At 40.1% G+C, this 20,641-nt stretch overlaps 1 long non-coding RNA gene across 1 annotated transcript in view; it reads left to right on the top strand.

Annotated features, from left to right (window-relative positions):
* The window catches only part of LOC135232603 (uncharacterized), a 39,725-nt gene extending 23,715 nt beyond the window's left edge, over positions 1–16,010 (top strand). Inside the window, exons 3-4 of the long non-coding RNA XR_010323147.1 lie at positions 15,263–15,346; positions 15,463–16,010. This is a non-coding gene — a long non-coding RNA (uncharacterized LOC135232603). The remainder of the gene's footprint in view (positions 1–15,262; positions 15,347–15,462) is intronic.
* Positions 16,011–20,641: the final 4,631 nt, after the last annotated feature.

A 20,641-nucleotide genomic window follows, 5' to 3' on the forward strand; every position in this document is an offset into this window, starting at 1 on the left:
GAAGATAAAATCTTGGTAATTTATTCAATTTTATCACTTCTACTGATCCCATAAAAAGACTCCATCTGTCAAATTATCTTTTCTTTAAAACAACAACAAAAAAAATCTTTTCATCATTTTCTTTATATGGGTATGTTGAAAACGAGTAGTTTAAGTATCTGTGTCGTGAAAACTATTGACGTTCCAATAAAACCTGTTCTTTCTAAATTATCTGTTCTTTAGCCTCTTTGGAGAGGAAACCTTCAGCTTCCATCATTTGCTTGTGCAGTAGAGGATTTATAACTTTGAGCAAATATATTATGGCATGTTTGGGAAGTGTAGAATAAAACATTCTTATATTAACATATTCTGTGATTTGGATTCCAGTCCATAATCAGAACAGCTTTCTTTTTCAAATTCTGCTGCCTAGGTTTTATTGAAAGCCCAGATAGTAAGATAAAAAGAAAACTAGTTGAGTCATATCTTTGGTCATATATTTTAAACCTTGTTTCTGTAATCGCAGGCTCTGCTGAACATCGATACACCTAAGCTCCATTAGAGTAAATTCGCCAACCCCACATAAATTTTATGGTTTCTAACCTTAACTGGTGGTTCAGGGGTAGAATTCTTGCCTTCCACGTGGGAGACCTGGGTTAAATCCCCAACCAGCGTTCCTCAAGCACAACCACCCCTTGCCTGTAGGTGAAGGCTTGTGTGTTGCTATGATGCTGAGCAGGTTTCCACACTAAGACAAACTAGGAAGAGCGGCCTGGCAATCTACTTCTCAGAATCAGTCAGCGAAAACCCTGTAGATCATAACGATCCAATCTGCAACCGATCATGGGGATGCTGCAGGACTGGGCCTCATTTTGTTTTGCTGTGCATACGGTTGCCACGAGTTGAGGGCCAACTCAGGAGGGCAGCTAACAACGACAACAATCTTAATTGGGCCCTCCTTGTACTCATTTTTGGTTAGCTCTCTTATGCCAGAGCTTCAGTTTTCTCTTCAAGGCCCCACTCTGCTCCTACCTAAGGCTGTGATGCCCAGTTAAATTTGAATTTCAGATAAACAATAAATAATCTTCCAGTATAAATATGTCCATTGCTATCTTTTACATGCCTTGTATTTTTATTTGTTAACCTGGCAACCTAACTCCTAACCTCTCCTACTCTTAGCCAATTTTGCCTCACAGTAAAATTTGGAATTTGTAAACAGGAACTTCCTCAACTTTCTGCTGCTTCCTCTACAGATTTACTTACCTAAAGCCAATATGGCTGCTAATCAAAAGGTCAGCAGTTTGAATTCACCAGTGGCTCCTTGGAAACCCTATGAGGCAGTTCTACTCTGTCCTATAGGGTCACTATGAGTCGGAATTGACTCAGTGGCAAAGGTTTTTTTGTTTTGTTTTAAAGACACACCCCACCTACCACTCTTCCATTCCAGCGACTGGCTTTTAGAAGACCAGCCTCATTGCTAAGTTCTTGACCTCTCTCCTCACCCATATCCTGTGTTAGACGTCCTGACACGAAAGTGTAGATCCAGAGGCTGTGTTGCAGTCTGAACACATTCGACAGAGCCCAGCACTGGATGCATGTGTTTGGAGCAGAAGCAAGTTTGAAACGTATGGAGCCCGAAAAACTCTTCCAAATTTTACAGCTCACATACGAAAGAAACCTGACAGAAGTTCTCCTCAATTTTGACAGCAGTCTTAAATATTTACATGGCAGTATCGATAGTCGTTGAGGTGCTGAAAGAAACTTTTCTAAACTATCAATTTAAAAAAAAGCTTACTCAACCCTGCTAGAGGAAAGGCTGAACTTTCTATTCACTCTATGGAAAATGGTATTACAAAATCATTGTTAAATGAAGAGGTGATTAAAGCCTGTGCAACCAAAAATGGGGCTTGACAAACAGATTTCTCTTTTCCAACCAGGGGAAATTCTGCTATGAGGAGTCTTTTGGGCGTATCTGAGAATTTTTTTCTAGGTAGAATTTTTAGGGCTCACTTCAATTTGACTACAGAAAACTTCATTGTTAAATGTCCTATCAACTTCATTACAGTCTTTTGGATCACAGTCCAGCTGTTTGTTTATGGATACATAACTTCATGTAAACTGGATTTCTCTATAGGAGATTTAGATTGTTCTCACTTTTCCTGGTGTGACAGAATGAGCTGAAAACTGATAAAAAGTATCCTTATGGGGTCTACCAATAATAATTATAAGAAACATTTTTAACGTGGCATATTATATGGAAGGGTATGCAAATAAAGCTTTTATTTAAATTTTTAAAAAGCTGCCTTTACCTAACAATGCCACGACATAGTATTATTTTGACACCCATAATTTTCTAAAACGATCACACGGCTGCATCTTCAAGAACTTAAGAATCTGGAGAAAAAGAGATTCCGTAAGTGCTAATGTGTAGTAGTTAACTTCAAAAGTTTCGGGGGAAGGATTTAGGGAAACTTTTCAAACTCTGTAAGACATATGTGCTAATATACTTATTGCAGCATTACGTAAAGCTTGGAAAGAACCTAAATGTCCAACAATAGGATGTTGGTTAAATAAATTACAGGATTCTACGTGGTTATTAAAAATTATGATATAGGTTTATAATTGTTGATATGAATATATACTCAGTGGGAGGGAATAGATTATAAGAAGGCATCGTGTTTTAATCCTATTTAAAAAAAATTAAAATTAAAAGCAGTATAAATCTGAAATTTCAAATGATATATTGCCAAAATGTACATGGCGATACTTTAGGTGATAGAAATATGAGTAAATTATTTGAAATTTCTATATTATCTTTTTGTATTCTCTGATCTTTTTTACAAGCACATATTACTTTTAGAGTTAGAACCAATAGTAATATTATTTTCATTTTGAAAAATCTCTACTTCTGGAGGGTAGAGTTGTAGAATTTTCACGTAGAAGGGACAGTACAGGATTCCCAGATCCAACTCCTCCCACCGCCCTCCTACCTCCAGTGCTGGAATTCCTTCTGGATGTTTCCGACAGTCACCTGCACCTAATTAATAAGGAATTCACTACTCAAGTATAACCAGATAATTCTGATGGCAGCAGAATTTTGTTTAAAAGGGAATAGAGTTTGGAGAAATACAGAGCACTTTGGGGAACTCTGGGTATGATGAGACCATAAGAGCATGGGTCTATCCATGCTAAAATATTCTGTATGAGACAAGAATAATTTGTGTTCTTTCTGAAAGGAGTTGTTGGGAGAGGCTTGCAGAGAACAATAAGGGGAGAGGGCTTTTAGCAAGGTGGACAGAGGCTGAGACCGCTAGTACAGTCTCTGTGTGGGACTGGCCAGAGGATCTTTCTACTTGTGCTCCTAGTGATTCTTTTTTATTTATTTATTTTTTTTGCTGTGATGTTAACATCTCCTTGTCTCATTTGCTTTGCTTTCTCCCACCCCAATTCTTTTGTGAAAATCAAAGTTTTATATCTGGATTGACGTGCTATATAACACAGTACAACTGAAAGCAGGCCCCTAGAGTCAGCACTAACAAAGAATTTGCCAAACACTTGGGAACAGTTTGGATTCCCACTGGGTGAAAATGGAGGGTGGGTGCATCAATCTTCCTTAGAGTTCAACAGGCAGAGACCCCAGGCGACATTTAAGTCACACGAGGCAGATCCTCCTGTTGTCTTGTTAGTTGCTCTCAAGTCGGCCCCTGACTCACGACAATGCCATGCACAAAGGAACAACGCACTTCCTGGTCCTACCCATCCCCATGACTGATTGCAGATCAGACCATTGTGATTCACTGGCTGATTTTCAGAAGTAGATCACCAGGCCTTTCTTCCTTGTCTGTCTTAGTCTGGAAGCTTCTCTGAAACCTGTTCGGCATCATAGCAACATGCAAATCTTCCCTGATGGATGGGTGGTGGCTTCTCATGAGGTGCGTTGGCTGAGAATCAAACCCAGATCTACTTCTTCCTTATATCAAGACAAAATCAGCTTCTGTATATCTCCATTCTTTGGTCCTATCCTATAGCAACACAGAATAAGTTTAATCCCTGTTCCAAATGAAAGATAAAAGAAAGATGATACTATTGAAAGATCAAGCCAACGTATTCTTCTTTCCTTTTAAGTGGTAGGGTCCTCTAACCCTTCACTCATTAAATCAACGGGTTTTACTACTTCAGGGAAAAGCTGAATATCTAAGTAGAACAAAGTCATTACTCAGTTTTGAGTGTCAAACTAATTTTTTTTAAGTTCACAGGAAGATATTTCCAGGCTTTATTAAGAGAAAAAAAGGAGAGGAGGGGAGCTCCCTAAATTCTGAATTTTCTTTTTAAACACTGTCAAAAACCTAAATGTGCAGAGAAACACCAAAAATTAGTGTAACAGAATATATTTATTGTGAGTGAGTAGATATGATTCAAATCAGGCAGCATCAACCTGAAAGTATCGGGAAGGGGCTCTAAAAGGGGACAATGAAAACCAGTTCTATAGGTCATTGTCATGTTAATTTCACATGAGATAGGTTCAGAACATGTGCAGGCTTCCAAGCAGTTGGAGAAACAGTCACTAAGGACATGCTATACATTTTCCAATCAGACCCTCAGGTTCCTGCTCCTCAAAACTGCCTGCACATAGCTCTCTAAAACAACCCAATGTCTAAGGCAAAATGGTCTTCGCTAAGCGGCTTACTGGCTATTGTTGGACTTGAAGGTGACTTTAGGAAAACAGTTCCTTAAAGGCTCAAAGTTCAAAAGGACACCTAAGGACAGATGCCTGGGTGGGTCACCCCAATTCCATGAACCCAGAAATCTGGATTCTGGGGGAAAATAAAATTTAAAAAAAAAAAATTTTTTTTTTTTTTGGTCAACATTTTAAGAGGAAAACCTGGGAGTCTAGCACAGAGCTTTACTAGAAGGCCGTGATCTTCACGCTGGTCTATGAGTATCCCAAAGACTTTCTAAGGAGTACTTGGACACTGGTGATTTTAAGGGAGCCCTGGTAGCACAGTGGTTAAGAGCTCGGCTGCTAACCAAAACGTCGGCAGTTTGAATCCACCAGCTGCTTCTTGGAAACCCTATGGGGAAGTTCTACTGTATCCTGTAGGGTCACTATGAGTCAGAATCAACTGCAATTGGGTTTGGGTTTTTTTTGTTTTGTTTTGGTAATTTTAAGGGAACAGTTTTAGAGATGGTCAATCTCCATGTGTATTCTTTTCTAAAATAAACATGCCTTTAGCATTTGTAGTGATCTGGAGGTTCTCCTTTCCCACCCCACTTGCCCTTTCAAATCATTCTTTCTCCTACTTTACAAAAGAAAATCATTCCTCTTACCATCCAGAATTTTAAAATAGTTCATTGTCCCAGGGTACAAAAATCTCTGGGACACCCACAAAGGGGTAGTGAGAGAATGCCTGCCCCTGAGAGAGACCCTCAGAGCAGCCAGGAGAGCTCACAGGGAAGTACCAGGGCCACAGGCCCTTACTTCACCCAGGCTGCAGGGTCACGCCTGGCTCCTTATCCCATCTATTTACCTTTGTTCCTAAGAATTAGAAATCAGAAGTGATATGGTTACCACGAGGACTCATCAAAACACTTATTTCAATGAAAAATAAAATCAAGATTTGTTCTGACAGAAAGTACAGCTGATTTGGCTGATTGGTTGGACAACGCAGACTGGTTTTGCCAGTTAGGTTCTGAGGGGAACATTTATGGAAGGAGAAAAATTGAACCCCCCAGGTTTTAGCAAGAACACATTTAAAGCATAAGAGCAACATCAAATACACAGAGATGACATCTTTTGCAACTAACTATTAAATTTATAATCAGGAGCGGATTAAGGCATCTGAGGACCCTGTGCACTGATAACCTGTGGTAGCCTCTCCTCTGCTTATTCACACATTCATATGGGACATGTGAGCTCTGTACATACATGTATACAGATAGATAGGTAGATAGATACGTGTGTGTCTTAGCTATTCATGATGTAACTTCTTTTTAAATGCAACTATAATATTAGCGATGGAATACAAAAGTAGCATATGCCATTTTAGCAGAATGAGATGAGCTAGATTATAAAATTTTTAGTAGATGCAGGGCACTAAGATTTTTACCGTATACCACATTTTTTACAAAAAGAATATTCTGCATATTCTACAGAAGGAAAATGAATCAGTGACCTTAGTTGCTTGAACAATCAATGTAAAATTCTGTTGATCTCCCACAATAAAAAATTGACTTTCACCAATTTTGCTTTAAACGGCTCGTACTTCAATTTTGAAGCTTGTTTTGTAATAAATGCTATAATTATAAATGAACAAATGAAAATGTCATAAAAGAAAATGTAACGATCAGAAAACAAATATTACAACAAATTACTGTATTTTATTTTTAGACAGATCTTTCATCTCTAACATGTTATAATTAAAAACATTTCTTTCTATTCTTTGCTCTTACAAATTCTTCAATGATTTCGTCACAACTAAAGCTGCTGAACAGTATCTAGTTCCACAACCCAAAGGGCAGCAGTTCGAATCCACCAGCCACTCCTTGGAAACTCTATGGAGCAGTTCTACTCTGTCCTGTAGGGTCACTATGAGTTGGAATTGACTTGATGGCCACTGTTTTTAGGGTTTTTTTTAAATACTTAATAAGGATAATGAACCGAGTATTTCTTGAGTCATTGTTGTGTACTCGCTTTTCCATGTGTCCTGTCTGCTTGTCATCTACAGGTCTTTGCTTTGGACAACTCATGCCCCTGTTTTCTTGATGCCCTAAGCATACGCTTACCTTGCTTATTGGGTAATCCATCCCAGCTATGATAAAAACTTTTAGATGTCAACCTACAAATGTGCATATTTTTCAGAATTCTTTTAGAGGGTACAAGAGGAAAACGTTTGCTAAAAACTGCAGTATACACAGGCAGGATAGGATGTAGAGCCAATACTGACTAAGCCTGAAGAAGTAAGAAGAGGACAAGAGGCGAAGGGCAGGATGTCAGAAGGGAATGTCTTAGCTCTCTCCTAGCCCCACCCTGGGGCAAACTTAAGGATCAAAAAGCCAGTGGAGAGTAGGGAATATTGAAAGAAACAGAGATATCTGGGAAAATCCAGAGTAGAGGGACTTGTTTCTTGTCCCCCAGGAAATAGCAGCACAGGAAGATCTCAATCATCTTAGAGCCACAACAACATGGAATAACTACCAAAAACCCCCTGCCATTGAGGCGATTCCTACTCATAGTGACCCTATAGAGCAGAGTAGAACTCTGCCCCACAGGGTTTACAAGGAGTGGCTGGTGGTTTCAAACTGCTGACCTTTTTGTTAACAGTCTGAGCTCTTAATCACTGCACCACCAGGGCTCATACTGCAGTAGAAATGGTGGCAAAATACTGTTAGGTAGAGAAAGCACTGAGAGACCACCAGTTCCTGACTCCCTATGGCTGGCTCACGGTATGGAAGAAATTTCCATAAAAGGTGACTGAAAATAAGGTGGCTGAACTCCACAGAAGACCCTAAGCACTGACCATGCTGAGACCCCAGGCAGCGCTTTGCAGACAGCCACAAAAACTCAGCAGCAGCTTTGGTGCCCAGTGCAGCAAGGACAGAACCTGAAGATCGGGGGGTTCAGCTGTCCCTCTACTCACCCCCCAGTAACAGGCAAGTAAGGCTCCCTTTTCCCACCTCCTGCCTGTGCCCAGATATCTTTCACCCAGGGAAGAGAAAGGAGATTGGAAAATGAAAGATATCCTAAAGGAGGTCATTTTAAACCAGAAGAGACTGAGTGACTGTTAAATGGTGAATTATTATTATTATACTTGAAATTTCACATGTATTGTATTTTGGTGCCTATATTGAATATTCAACTTGAACACTCTGTTATATGTGATTTTTAGCCCTTTAGCCACATAATTATACTTTCTTTCTATACAATCCTATTATTTTTCCTCTTAAAATGTAGTACCCAGAACCTGACATAACATTCCAGGTCTAAGTCTTCTTATTAAAAAAAAAAAAAAAAAACCAAACCCATTGCCATCGAGTCGATTCCTACTCATAGCAACCCTATAGGACAGAGTAGAACTGCCCCAGAGTTTCCAAGGAGCACCTGGTGGATTCAAACTGCCAACATTTTGGTGAGCAGCCATAGCTCTTAACCACTATGCCGCCAAGGCTTCTTATAGGTGTCACTAATATTTGTTTGATTTGTCAATATAGTATATTCAGTTATTAGTTGAAATTTATAAATTTCAGGCCACACCCAGGAATTAAATCCATATTATCTCATAACTAATCTTCATCATACACTAATTTTCTGAAACATAACAGGAATTTCCCATTATAGAGAAAGTTGTTAAGGATTTCTCCGGGCAGTGTGCAAACAGTCTAAAAGACAGAAGCTCTGCCATTATTAGCATGTTCCAATCTGGGTAAACCATCATGTAAGCCTGTTTCTTGGGGAGGTGAAAGAATAACACTATACAGCCATATAACTCCTACCCTGCTTCTGCGAGTTGTCAAATAATTTAGACATGAAACAGCATTCTCATCAGGATAATACACAGAGTCATTGAGTGTTAGAGCTTGAAGGAACTTAAAAGATTGCTTAGTCCTCTGTTCTCATTTTAAAAATATGGAAACAGAAGCCCAGAGCAATAATATAACTTGGTCTATGTTTGGGAGCTAGTATCTAAGTGGTAATTCATATGGGCTCACCTTAAAACAGGGTCTTTTATAATACTTTATGGTACCTGCCACCTAGTGCTTTTCAGAACATAAATTCTTCCCACTCAGCCTGGATGCCCTGCAATGTGTTCAGGATACCTTGAGGTTGACTGAACTGTTGATGCCTCCAGTGTGTCCAGGAACCCTTGCCATCATACACTGGTTCACTGTACAAGGAGAGAACAACCGTGAAACCAACGTAGAAAACATTGGTGTTAACCAAAAACCAAACTCGTTGCCATCGAGCTGATTCCAACTCATAGCGAACCTATAGGACAGAGTAGAGCTGCCACATAGGGTTTCCAGGGAGAACCTGGTGAATTCGAACTGCCGACCTTTGGGTCAGCAGCCAAACTCTTAACTACTATGTCACCAAGGTTTCCACATTGGTGTTAGGAATCATGAAAATACTGTACAGCAGTGCTGTCCAATAGTGCCTTCTGCAATTTTGGAAACGTTCTATATGTCCCCTCTCTTGACCGCTAGCTACTAAGGCTACTGATCACTTGAAATGTGGCTAGTGTGACTTAGGAACTGAATTTTTCACTTTATTTCTTTTTAACTTCAATTTAAATAAACACATGTGGTTAGTGGCTACCATAGTGAGTGGTATAACTCTATAGCGTTCACAAACAAGGGTTCTTCTCTTTATGACAGTTGTTAGCATATTAGTCAAAACTAATCATTTTGGGCACAAATACCAATGTTTTCCTCACATCCTTGTTACATTCCAACTCTTGAGGACACAGGCTTTTATATTGTGCCAATACAGTAGTCATTCTCTGTAAAGCCAAATGACTTCCTTTGCAAGCTGAAGATTGAGAATTAATCTCAGTCTTTGGACCAAGATTTATTTGTATTATGTATTTATTTAATTTTTTATTTACTTTTACTGTGCATGTGATTTTCAAAATTAAATTCAGTGTTTACCTTATCACTTTCGATATCTTTAACGTATCTAAGTAATATTTCCCCTAACTTCCCTCCTTTTTCAAATGATATTTCATCTTTGGCATTACTGTATTAGTTATCTATTGCTATGTAACAAATTATCCCAAAACTTAGTGACTTAAAACATCAACATTTATTATCTCAGTTTCTGTGGGTAAAGAATCTGGGCACAGCTTAGCTGGGTCCTAGGGTCAGGGCTTCTCAAGAGGCTGCAGTCAAGGTATCAGCTGGGACAGCAATCATCTCTAGGCTGGACTGGGGGAGGATGTGCTTCCAAGTTCACGTTCTTGTCTGTTGGCAGGACTCAGGTCCTCACTAACTATTGACCAGAGACTTCAGTTTGTTACAGTGGGAACTTTCCATAGCATTATTCACAACATGCCACCTTGTTCATCAGAGCAAACAAGCAAGAAGAGCCAGAAAGAAAAAGAGAGCAAGACAGAAGTCACAGTCTTTTGTAACCTAATCTCAGAAGTGACATCCCATCACCTTTAATGTACTCTATTTGTTAGAAGAAAATCACTAGGTGAAGCCCATACTCAAGGGCTGACTATCAGGAGTCAGCAATCTTCGGGAGTCATTTTAGAAGCTGCTTTCCACAACTACTTTAAAGAAAGCTCTTTCATTAGCCAGTCTATCTTGAATCTTAGTTTTCGGGTCAGCTCTACGCAGGGTCAGGACATGGGTGAATCCATTGTCACCCAGCTAGATAGTGGCAGAACCAAGACTAGAATTCAAGTTCTCCTGAGTTCTTGGTTATTGTCTATGATGCTTGTTTAGGTCCACAGAGTGGGCACATGGAGCCCCACAATGCCAACAAAAGCATTGAGACTCCATCCAACAGGTACTAGGGTTTTGGAACAGGAGAGTACTATGACAAAAGTGATTTTTAAGAAAGATTAGTGTGATGGCCTTTGTAAAACAGAAAATTACTTTAATCCCTATTTATTTATAATTAGCATACTTATGTTGTCAATTCTAACTCACAGGGACCCTATAGAATCGGTAGTTGGAAAATATGGACTTTGTGATAGAAATAATGCCAGATATTGAATGATAGAATTTTGCAAGACTAGTGACTTCTTCATTGCAAATACCTTTTTTCACCAACACAAATGGCGACTATAAACATGGACCTCACCAGATGGAACACATGGGAATCAAATCAACTACATCTGTGGAAAGAGACGATGCAAAAGCTGAATATCATCAGTCAGAACAAGGCCAGGGGCTGACTGTAGAACAGATTATCAATTGCTCATATGCATGTTCAAGCTGAAACTGAAGAAAATCAGAGCAAGTCCAAAAATCAAAACCAAAACCACTGCCGTCAATTCTGACTCATAGCAACCCTATAGGACAGAGCAGAACTGCCCCATAGCGTTTCCAAGAAGTGCCTGGCAGATTCTAACTGCCGACCTTTTGGTTAGCAGCTGTAGCACTTAACCACTACACCACCAGTGTTTCCAGAGCAAGTACAGGGGAACCAAAATATGACTTTGAGTATATCCCACCTGAATTCAGAGACAATCTCAAGAATAGATTTGACATGTTGAACACTAATGACCGAAGACCGGATGAATCATGGAATGACATCAAGAACATGATACATGAAGAAAGCAAGAGGTCATTGAAAAGACAGGAAAGAAAGAAAAGACCATAATGGATGTCAGAGGAGACTCTGAAACTTGCTCTTGAATGTTGAGCAGCTAAAGCAAAAGGAAAAAATGATGAAGTAAAAGAGCTGAACAGAGGATTTCAAAGGGTGGCTCAAGAAGACAAAGTATTATAATGACATGTGCAAAAAGCTGGAGATAGAAAACCAAAAGGGAAGAACACGCGCGACGTTTCTCAAGCTGAAAGAACTAAAGAAAAAAATCAAGCTTCGAGTTGCAATAGTGAAGGATTCTATGGGGAAAATATTAAATGCCACAGGAAGTATTTCAAGAGGCAGCATATGATCAGGAACCAATGGTACTGAAGGAAGAAGGCCAAGATGCACTGAAGGCATTGGCGAAAAACAAGGTTCCAGGAATTGACAGCATATCAGTTGAGATGTTTAAACAAATGGATGCAGCACTGGAAGTGCTCACTCGTTATGCCAAGAAACATGGAAGACAGCTTCCTGGCCAACTGACTGGAAGAGATCCATATTTATGCCTATCCCCAAGAAAGGTGATCCAACTGAATGAGGGAATTATTGGACAATTTCTTATCGTTAATATAAAATGCAAGCAAATTTTTGCTGAAGATCATTCAAAAGCAGCTGCAGCAGTATATCGACAGGGAACTGCCAGAAAGTCACGCCGGATTCAGAAGAGTACGTGGAACCAGGGAAATCATTGCTGATGTCAGATGGATCCTGGCTGAAAGCAGAGACTACCAGAAGCATGTTTACCTGTGTTTTATTGACTATGCAAAGGTATTAGACTGTGCGGATCATGGCGAGTTATGGATAACATTGTGAAGAATGAGAATTCCAGAACACTTAATTGTGTTCATGAGGAACCTGTACATAGATCAAGAGGCAGTTGTTCAGACAGAACAAGAGGATACTGAGTGGTTTAAAGTCAGGAAGGGTGTGCATCAGGGTTGTATCCTTTCACCATACCTATTCAATTTGTGTGGAGCAAATAATCCGAGAAGCTGGACTGTATGAAGAAGAACGGGGCATCAAGATTGGAAGAAGACTTATTAACAACCCGCATTATGCAGATGACACAACCTTGCTTGCTGAAAGTGAAGAGGACTTGCAGCACTTACTAATGAAGATCAAAGACCGCACCCTTCAGTATGGATTACACCTCAACATAAAGAAAACAAGAATCCTCACAACTGGACCAATAAGCAACATCACGATAAATGGAGAAAAGATTGAAGTTGTCAAGGATTTCATTTCTACTATCTATACCCATGGAAGCAGCAGTCAAGAAATCAAAAGATGCATTGCATTGGGCAAATCTGCTCCAACAGACCTCCTTAAAGTGTTGAAAAGCAAAGATGTCACCTTGACGATTAAGGTGCACCTGGCCCAAGCCATGGTATTTTCAGTCTCATCATATGCATGTGAAAGCTGGACAATGAATAAGGAAGACCGAAGAAGAACTGATGCCTTTGAACTGTGGTATTGGCGAAGAATATTGAATATACCATGGACTGCCAAAAGAACAAATCTGTCTTAGAAGAAGTACAACCAGAATGCTCCTTAGAAGCAAGGATGGTGAGACTGCGTCTTACATACTTTGGACATGTTGTCAGGAGGGATCAGTCCCTGGAGAAGGATATCATGCTTGGTAAATTACAGGTTTAGCGGAAAAGAGGAAGACCCTCAATGAGATGGATTGGCACAATGGCTGCAACAATGGGCTCAAGCATAACAACGATTGTAAGGATGGAGCAGGACCGAGCAGTGTTTTGTTTTGTTTTGTTGTGCATGGGGTCACTATGAGCCAGAACTGACTCGATGGCACCTAACAACAACAAGCATATTTATGGTTCAGAGTTTTGTAGGGCTTTTTTGTTGTTATAAAAATATCTTTATAAGTCTTAATAAAATGGTTTTTAAAAGTATTCCTTGGGTAAAAAATATATGAAGTAAAATACTACATTTGAAAGTCTATCACCAAATTTTAAATTATGACAGACATTTTCACACATGTATATTGAATTTAACTCTAAAAATTATTTCCAGTGAATACATAGAAACTTCCAGAGAAGATATGTTGTTCTACTAACACAGGAAGCTCCTAGGAGAGTCAGAACTTGCAACCTGAGAACATAATTGTAGCCTATAAAAGTTTTTAAGGGATTACCTTGCTAAACCTCCACCCCAGCCACAATAACACACAAAGCTGCATTTGTGGGCAGTGTGGCAAAGGCTTCTAATTGTCCGTAAATACTCATTCTCCCCTTCTTTTAGTAATAAGTTTCTGAGGTTTATCTGGGGACTTTGCCCAGTGAAGACTGTCTTTCCCTGTGAAGACTATATTTCTCAGGCTTCCTTACGGCTAGGTGCAGTCATGAGACTAAGTTTTGGCCAATGAGTACAAGTGGAAGAGAAACAAGTCATTCCTAGTTGTGTGCTTATAATAGGAAAGGTGTGTGTTCCTCTTCTCCCCTTCCCACTGGTTGGCATGCAGATATGATGATAGGAGCTACGAGTATCAGCCTTGTACTCAGAAATGAAAGCTGCCATATCAGCCTTGGGCTTTCTACTTTTGGATATTTACATGATAGGTATACACTTTCTTGTTTATGCCACTGAATTTTGGAATCTTCTTACTAGAGTAGTTTATACTATAACATAACTACCGTAATGACATGTCCACCTTTTCTTTATCTTGGTTCTCTGCCTAAAGAAATAATGGACAGGCGCCCATATATAAAGTGATGTATTCATATTAAATTTTTATTATCCATTTATGCTTACCTGTGATGCCACTGGAAACCCTGGTGGCGAAGCCGTTAAGTGCTACAGCTGCTAACCAAAAGGTCAGCAGTTTGAATGCACCAGGCGCCCCTTGGAAACTCTACAGGGCAGTTCTACTCTGTCCTATAGGGTCGCTATGAGTCGGAATCCACTCGATGGCACTGGGTTTGGTTTTGGGTTTCGGTGATGCCGCTAAGATTATAATGGCAGCAGCAAACTCCTAATTTTTCTTGCTATTTGGCTTTAGTGCCTTCTCCTTATTTACATAGTAGAAGAGTAATAAGGAAACCTTTCTGGTGTAGTGGCTAAGTGCTACGGCTGCTAACCAAAAGTTTGGTGGTTCAAATCTACCAGGCGCTCCTTGGAAACTCCATGGGGCAGTCCTGCTCTATCCTATAGGGTCCCTGTGAGTTGGAATTGGCTCAAGGGCAATGGGTTTGGTTTGGTTTGGGATTATCATTAGCTCAGACATGCTAATGGACCAAGGGTGATTTTCACTTTCCCTCTCTGTTCTGACCAGGGTCAGGGACTGAGATCTATACAGTGGTATGCTGATAAATGCATAACAACTGGCTCTCTAGGGGAAAACAAGCCCTAATTTGTAGTGTTTGCCAAATTTCTGTGGTGTAAATACTACCACACCATACAAGCTCCCAGTCTCGTGTCACCATACATGGAGTTAGGAGGAAATGTGCACAATGTGCACAATCAGCTCTTGCAAACTAGTACTAGCTGGCTCCAGCACACCACTGGAACTTTTGTATGTGTTATCTCAGCCAGGTACTGCTTCTGATTTCTTCTCTTGTTTGCACTGTGGTGGAGAATGCTGAATTTACAATGATGTGCAGGAGGAATAGTAAAGACAATGCTGGGTGTGGCCCTGATGATCTTTGAGCTGCAGTTGGGACCTCACCTTCACATGAGCTATGATGCTCCTGCAGTGACATTTCATCCTTTTGGTTTAAACAGTGGTTGGCAACCTTGTCAGCAAATTGGAAACACTTGGGAAGCTTTAAACAAAACTACCAATGCCTAGGTCCAGCCCCAGAGATTCTGATGTAATTGATCTGGGCTTGGGAGTGTTAAAAGCAGATGATCTTAATGTGCAGCCAAGGTCAAGAACCACTGGATTAGAGTAATACATCTCTTATTTAAGTGACAGATGGTTAGCGCTACTATTTTTGCTTTCAGCACATAGAGGAGGAGTCAACCCACGTGACCTCACAAGAAAGGAAGAAGTCAATGGCAAGACCAGGACAATTCCTTCAGTGAAAGGTAAGCTTGAGGAGAACAGGTCTGTCCTCTGCCTCCTTTATGGGTCTTGGAAAGAACCTGAAATATTATTTTTGTGAACTCTTAAAAATAACAGTAGTGATTTTTCCTTTCTATAGGAATTAGATGTCAGAGGAGACTTTGACTCTTGCTCTTGAGCGTCGAGCAGCTAAAGCAAAAGGAAGAATTGATGAAGTAAAAGAACTGAACAGAAGATTTCAAAGGGTCTCTCGAGAAGACAAAGTAAAGTATTATAATGACACGCACGTGCAAAGAGCTGGAGATGGAAAACCAAAAGGGAAGAACACGCTCAGCATTTCTCAAGCTGAAAGAACTGAAGAAAAAATTCAAGCCTCGAGTTGCAATAGTGAAGGATTCCATGGGGAAAATATTAAACGACTCAGGAAGCATCAAAAGAAGATGGAAGGAATACACAGAGTCATTATACCAAAATGAATTAGTCGATATTCAACCATTTCAAGAGGTGTCATATGGTCAGGAACCGATGGTACTGAAGGAAGAAGTCCAAGCTGCTCTGAAGGCATTGGCAAAAAACAAGGCTCCAGGAATTGATGGAATATCAATTGAGATGTTTCAACAAACAGATGCAGCACTGGAGATGCTCACTCGTCTATGCCAAGAAATATGGAAGACAGCTTCCTGGCCAACTGACTGGAAGAGATCCATATTTATGCCTATTCCCAAGAAAGGTGATCCAACCGAATGGGGAAATTATAGAACAATATCATTAATATCACACTCAAGCAAAATTTTGCTGAAGACGATTCAAAAACGGCTGCAGCGGTATATTGACAGGGAACTGCCAGAAATTCAGGCCAGTTTCAGAAGAGGACGTGGAACCAGGGATATCATTGGTGATGTCAGATGGATCCCAGCCGAAAGCAGAGAATACCAGAGGGATGTTTACCTGTGTTTTATTGACTATGCAAAGGCATTCGACTGTGTGGATCATAACAAACTATGGATAACACTGCAAAGAATGGGAATTCCAGAACACTTAATTGTGCTCATGAGGAACCTTTACATAGATCAAGAGGCAGTTGTTCGGACAGAACAAGGGGATACTAATTGGTTTAAAGTCAGGAAAGGTGTGCATCAGTGTTGTATTCTTTCACCATACCTATTTAATCTGTATGCTGAACAAATAATACGAGAAGCTGGACTATATGAAGAAGAATGGGGCATCAGGATTGGAGGAAGACTCATTAACAACCTGCATTATGCAGATGACAGAACCTTGCTTGCTGAAAGCGAAGAGGACTTGAAGCACTTACTAATGAAGATCAAAGACCAAAGCCTTCAGTATGGATTGTACCTCAACATAAAGAAAACAAAAATCCTCACAACTGGACCAATGAGCAACATCATGATAAACGAAGAAAAGATTGAAATTGTCAAGGATTTCATTTTACTTGGATCCACAATCAACAGCCATGGAAGCAGCAGTCAAGAAATCAAAAGACACATTGCATTGGGTAAATCTGCAGCAAGGGACCTCTTTAAAGTGTTGAGGAGCAAAGATGCCTCCCGGAAGACTAAGGTGCGCCTGACCCAAGCCATGGTATTTTCAGTCTCATCATATGCATATGAAAGCTGGACAATGAATAAGGAAGACCGAAGAAGAGTTGACGCCTTTGAATTGTGGTGTTGGCAAAGAATATTGAATATACCATGGGCTGCCAAAAGAACGAACAAATCTGTCTTGGAAGAAGTGCGGCCAGAATGCTCCTTAGGGGCAAGGATGGCGTGACTGCATCTTACATACTTTGGACATGTTGTCAGGAGGAATCAGTCCCTGGAGAAGGACATCATGCTTGGCAGAGTACAGGGTCAGCAGAAAAGAGGAAGACCCTCAACGAGGTGGATTGACACAGTGGCTGCAACAATGGGCTCAAGCATAACAACGATTGTAAGGATGGCACAGGACTGGGCAGCGTTTCGTTCTGTTGTGCATAGGGTCGCTGTGAGTTGGAACCAACTCGACAGCACCTAACAACAACAACAGTTAGGAATTTTAAGTAAGCACAGAAAATGCTAAATTCCTGTTGTTGTTACCTGCCGTTCATGGTGACCCCATGCACAATGAAATGAAATGAAATGCAGCACAGTCCTGTGTCATTCCCATGATCGGTTGCAGATTGGGTCATCGTGATCCACAGCGATTTCATTGGCTGATTTTCAGAAGTAAATTACTAAGACTTTCTTCCTAGTCCATCTTAGTCTGGAAGATCTGCTGAAACCTATTCAGTGTCGTAGCAGCATGCAAGCTTCCACTGACATTCAAGTGATGGCTATGCATGAGGTGCATTGGCTTGGAATCAAACTCGGGTCTCCCACATGGAAGGAGAAAATTTGACCTCTGAACCACCGATGCCTCACACTGAAATCTTAGAAAACTATGATAGATAACTTAATCATTCCTGTTATATTCTGAGTCTATATGAACTGATAGTATTCATTGTGAAATCTGGTTCAGTTTCTTTTCATCTCTATTAGATTTATATTTATTGTTAGAAACAGATGCTAAATTAACTTTGTTCAAAACTCAGCAGACAACTATGGTTTATATTTTTGTACTATTAAGTTAACCTCTGAAGTAAATTATGATTAGAATTTTACAGATATGATGCACGCTGGTTTACTAGTGAATCATTTTTGTACAGTAATATTTCATATAATAATCCATACAAATCTATATGTAAATACACAGATAATATAATCACAATAGTCAAGATCTGTTGAGCCCAGAGTATGATGAGTAGAGAGGCAGCCTGAGATGGTAGATGAACATAGGAGCAGGAAGCCTGGGTTCTAAGCTTGACACTGCCAAGGCTGATACAGTTTTCTGATGTATAAAACTGAGGGCATCAGACAAGGTGCCTTTGGCCTCCTTGACTTTAATATTTTGATGAAGCATCCTTCCTGAGACAAAAGCCATCGATGATGTCAATGAACCAAATATCTCACGGGTTCTTTCCCCTAATTTTGGCAGACTTGTGACAAACTCTGAGAATGAGTACATATTTCTAGATTAATTTATCTAGGCTTATATTCCTTCTAGATCACAGATTGCAAATACATTTCACCTCCAGTCCAGCCCAATTTGACTAGTAGCAGCCAAAAGCACTGTGTTTAGAAGGCTTCTAAGCCAGGTCCAAGCTTGGTGGGAGTTAAGAGTGACATAATTGCTAAGTGCTGATTTCTTTGAGCTGGAAGAAGGGAAATAGCAATAAAGTGCCCCATACCTGCTCCTGATCTTTTCATTTAGACCAGTGTTTCTTCCATTTCCCATTACACATTCCTTACATGAAATGAATTTTGGGATTCTGTTTTATACCATTTTCTACCAGGAAAATTTAATCCAGTGTCAGAGTGGTATTGGATCTGAAGGTTATTAAACCAAAGCATCTGGGTATTGAATCTTCAACAAGCAGCTTCAAATTACATTAAAAAACCAAACCAAACCCATTGCCATAGAGTCACCTCCAACTCACAGCAACCCTATAGGACGGAGTAGAACTGCCCTGTAGGGTTTCCAAGGAGCGCCTGGTGGATTTGAACTGCCAGCCTTTCGGTTAGCAGCAGTAGGTCTCAACCACAACACCACCAGGGTTTCCTCAAATCAGGTTACGTCGTGATAATGATCAAACGACCATCAGTCTATTCACTTCAACAGCTGCTATAATCTATTTAAGGGAAAAAAAAAAAAACCCACGTTGTTATTTAATATTATTTTGGCTAAAGCAAAGAAAAAAACTTTTTGATTCCTTTGCTTTTAAGCCAGTCCCATTAGATGCAGCCTGAAAGATAACAGAAATCTTGACCTTCCTTTTTTTTTTTAGGTCTGGATGGCTGCGGTTGTCTCTTTAGGCCATGTGACACCACAGCATGCTCTGAAAAGTGATTAACTACTTCAGAAGTTAACCCAGCATATACTTTGAAGCAGAGGCAATTCCACCCCTAACAGTTCTTTGGCAGATTGATTCTTCCTTCTCGCTCTTGAAACTGTACGTAGTAATTGCCCAGGCATTTAAAACTCATCTGGGGAATTCCTTGTTGAACATTTAGGGCACAAACAGCTAATGGCTTTGATGCTTTGTATTGTGTATGTGGGAGAGAGAGAGAGTTTGTGTGTGTGTGTGTGTGTGTGTGTGTTGGGGGAGACACACAGATTGTAAAACTGAATTTTAGAACTAGTGAAGTCATACTGTGTCTCAGTGTGTGTTTGCAGAGAGGAATCCTTACGGGGGGGTCTTCTCAGAGTGGGTGTTCTTGCACACACACAGGAATTCTGGTTACAGAACAGCCTACTTCCATGTTGGTTTTGGAGGTGCTGTTACTGTTTGTCCAACAGTGTTGTGACTACTATCTTCAGAGCAACCACTTAGTCAACTTGTAAATTAACCACCCATTTTCTTGATCAAAATATTTTGCTTTCACACTCTTTTCATATACCTTAACTTTGTTCCTGCTATCTTGATTTGATCATAAGATTGTGTTCTGCACACCACCGTCCCTAAGCTTGCTAAGTTCCTTTAAACTGAGGGGATGGATAAAGTTCTCTTCCATCTTCTCCAACTTTACAGTCTAATACAGCAGCACTTGATACACAAAGAAGCCCTCGCTAAATGGCCTATAAATCAATTATTGTAATGGTTGCATTAGTTTATATTAGTTATTTATACTCTGCCTTTCTTCAAAAACTGAGGATGGTGCAATGGGGGTTTTCAACTATCATCAGTTATCCATCAATCAATATAAATTCCTGAATTGTCAAGCAGACCTCAATATCTTAATGGTGTGAAATAAATGAAAGGAATTGAACCAATAAAGTATTTCCAAACTAGAGGTGAGTCTCTGGTTTAGGGATAATTCAAGGAATCAGTGACGAAGAATTGATTAATACTTGCAGTAAAAGGAAAACAGAAAAATTGAGCCTTTCTCTCAAGTTGGTTGAAGTTTAGTTGGAGGAGATAGGGCTAATGTTCGGGAGACAATACATACAACACGAGACATCTTATTGCTACGTTCTACTGATGTTCTGTAAGAAACCCTGGTGGGACATTGGCTAAGCACTCGGCTTCTAAACAAAAGGTTGGCAGTTGGAACCCATGCAGTGGCTCTGTGGAATAAAGACCTGGAGATCTGCTTCTGTAAAGATTACAGCCAAGGAAACCCTAAAGGGCAACTTTACTCTGTCATATGGGGTCGTTATGAGTTAGAATGGACTTGACAGCACCCAGCGAAAATGGCACTCTGTAAGTTCAGAGGGGAGCA

The sequence above is a fragment of the Loxodonta africana genome, chromosome 10 (genome assembly GCF_030014295.1).
Source record: "Loxodonta africana isolate mLoxAfr1 chromosome 10, mLoxAfr1.hap2, whole genome shotgun sequence".
In the NCBI taxonomy this organism is placed as follows: domain Eukaryota; kingdom Metazoa; phylum Chordata; class Mammalia; order Proboscidea; family Elephantidae; genus Loxodonta; species Loxodonta africana.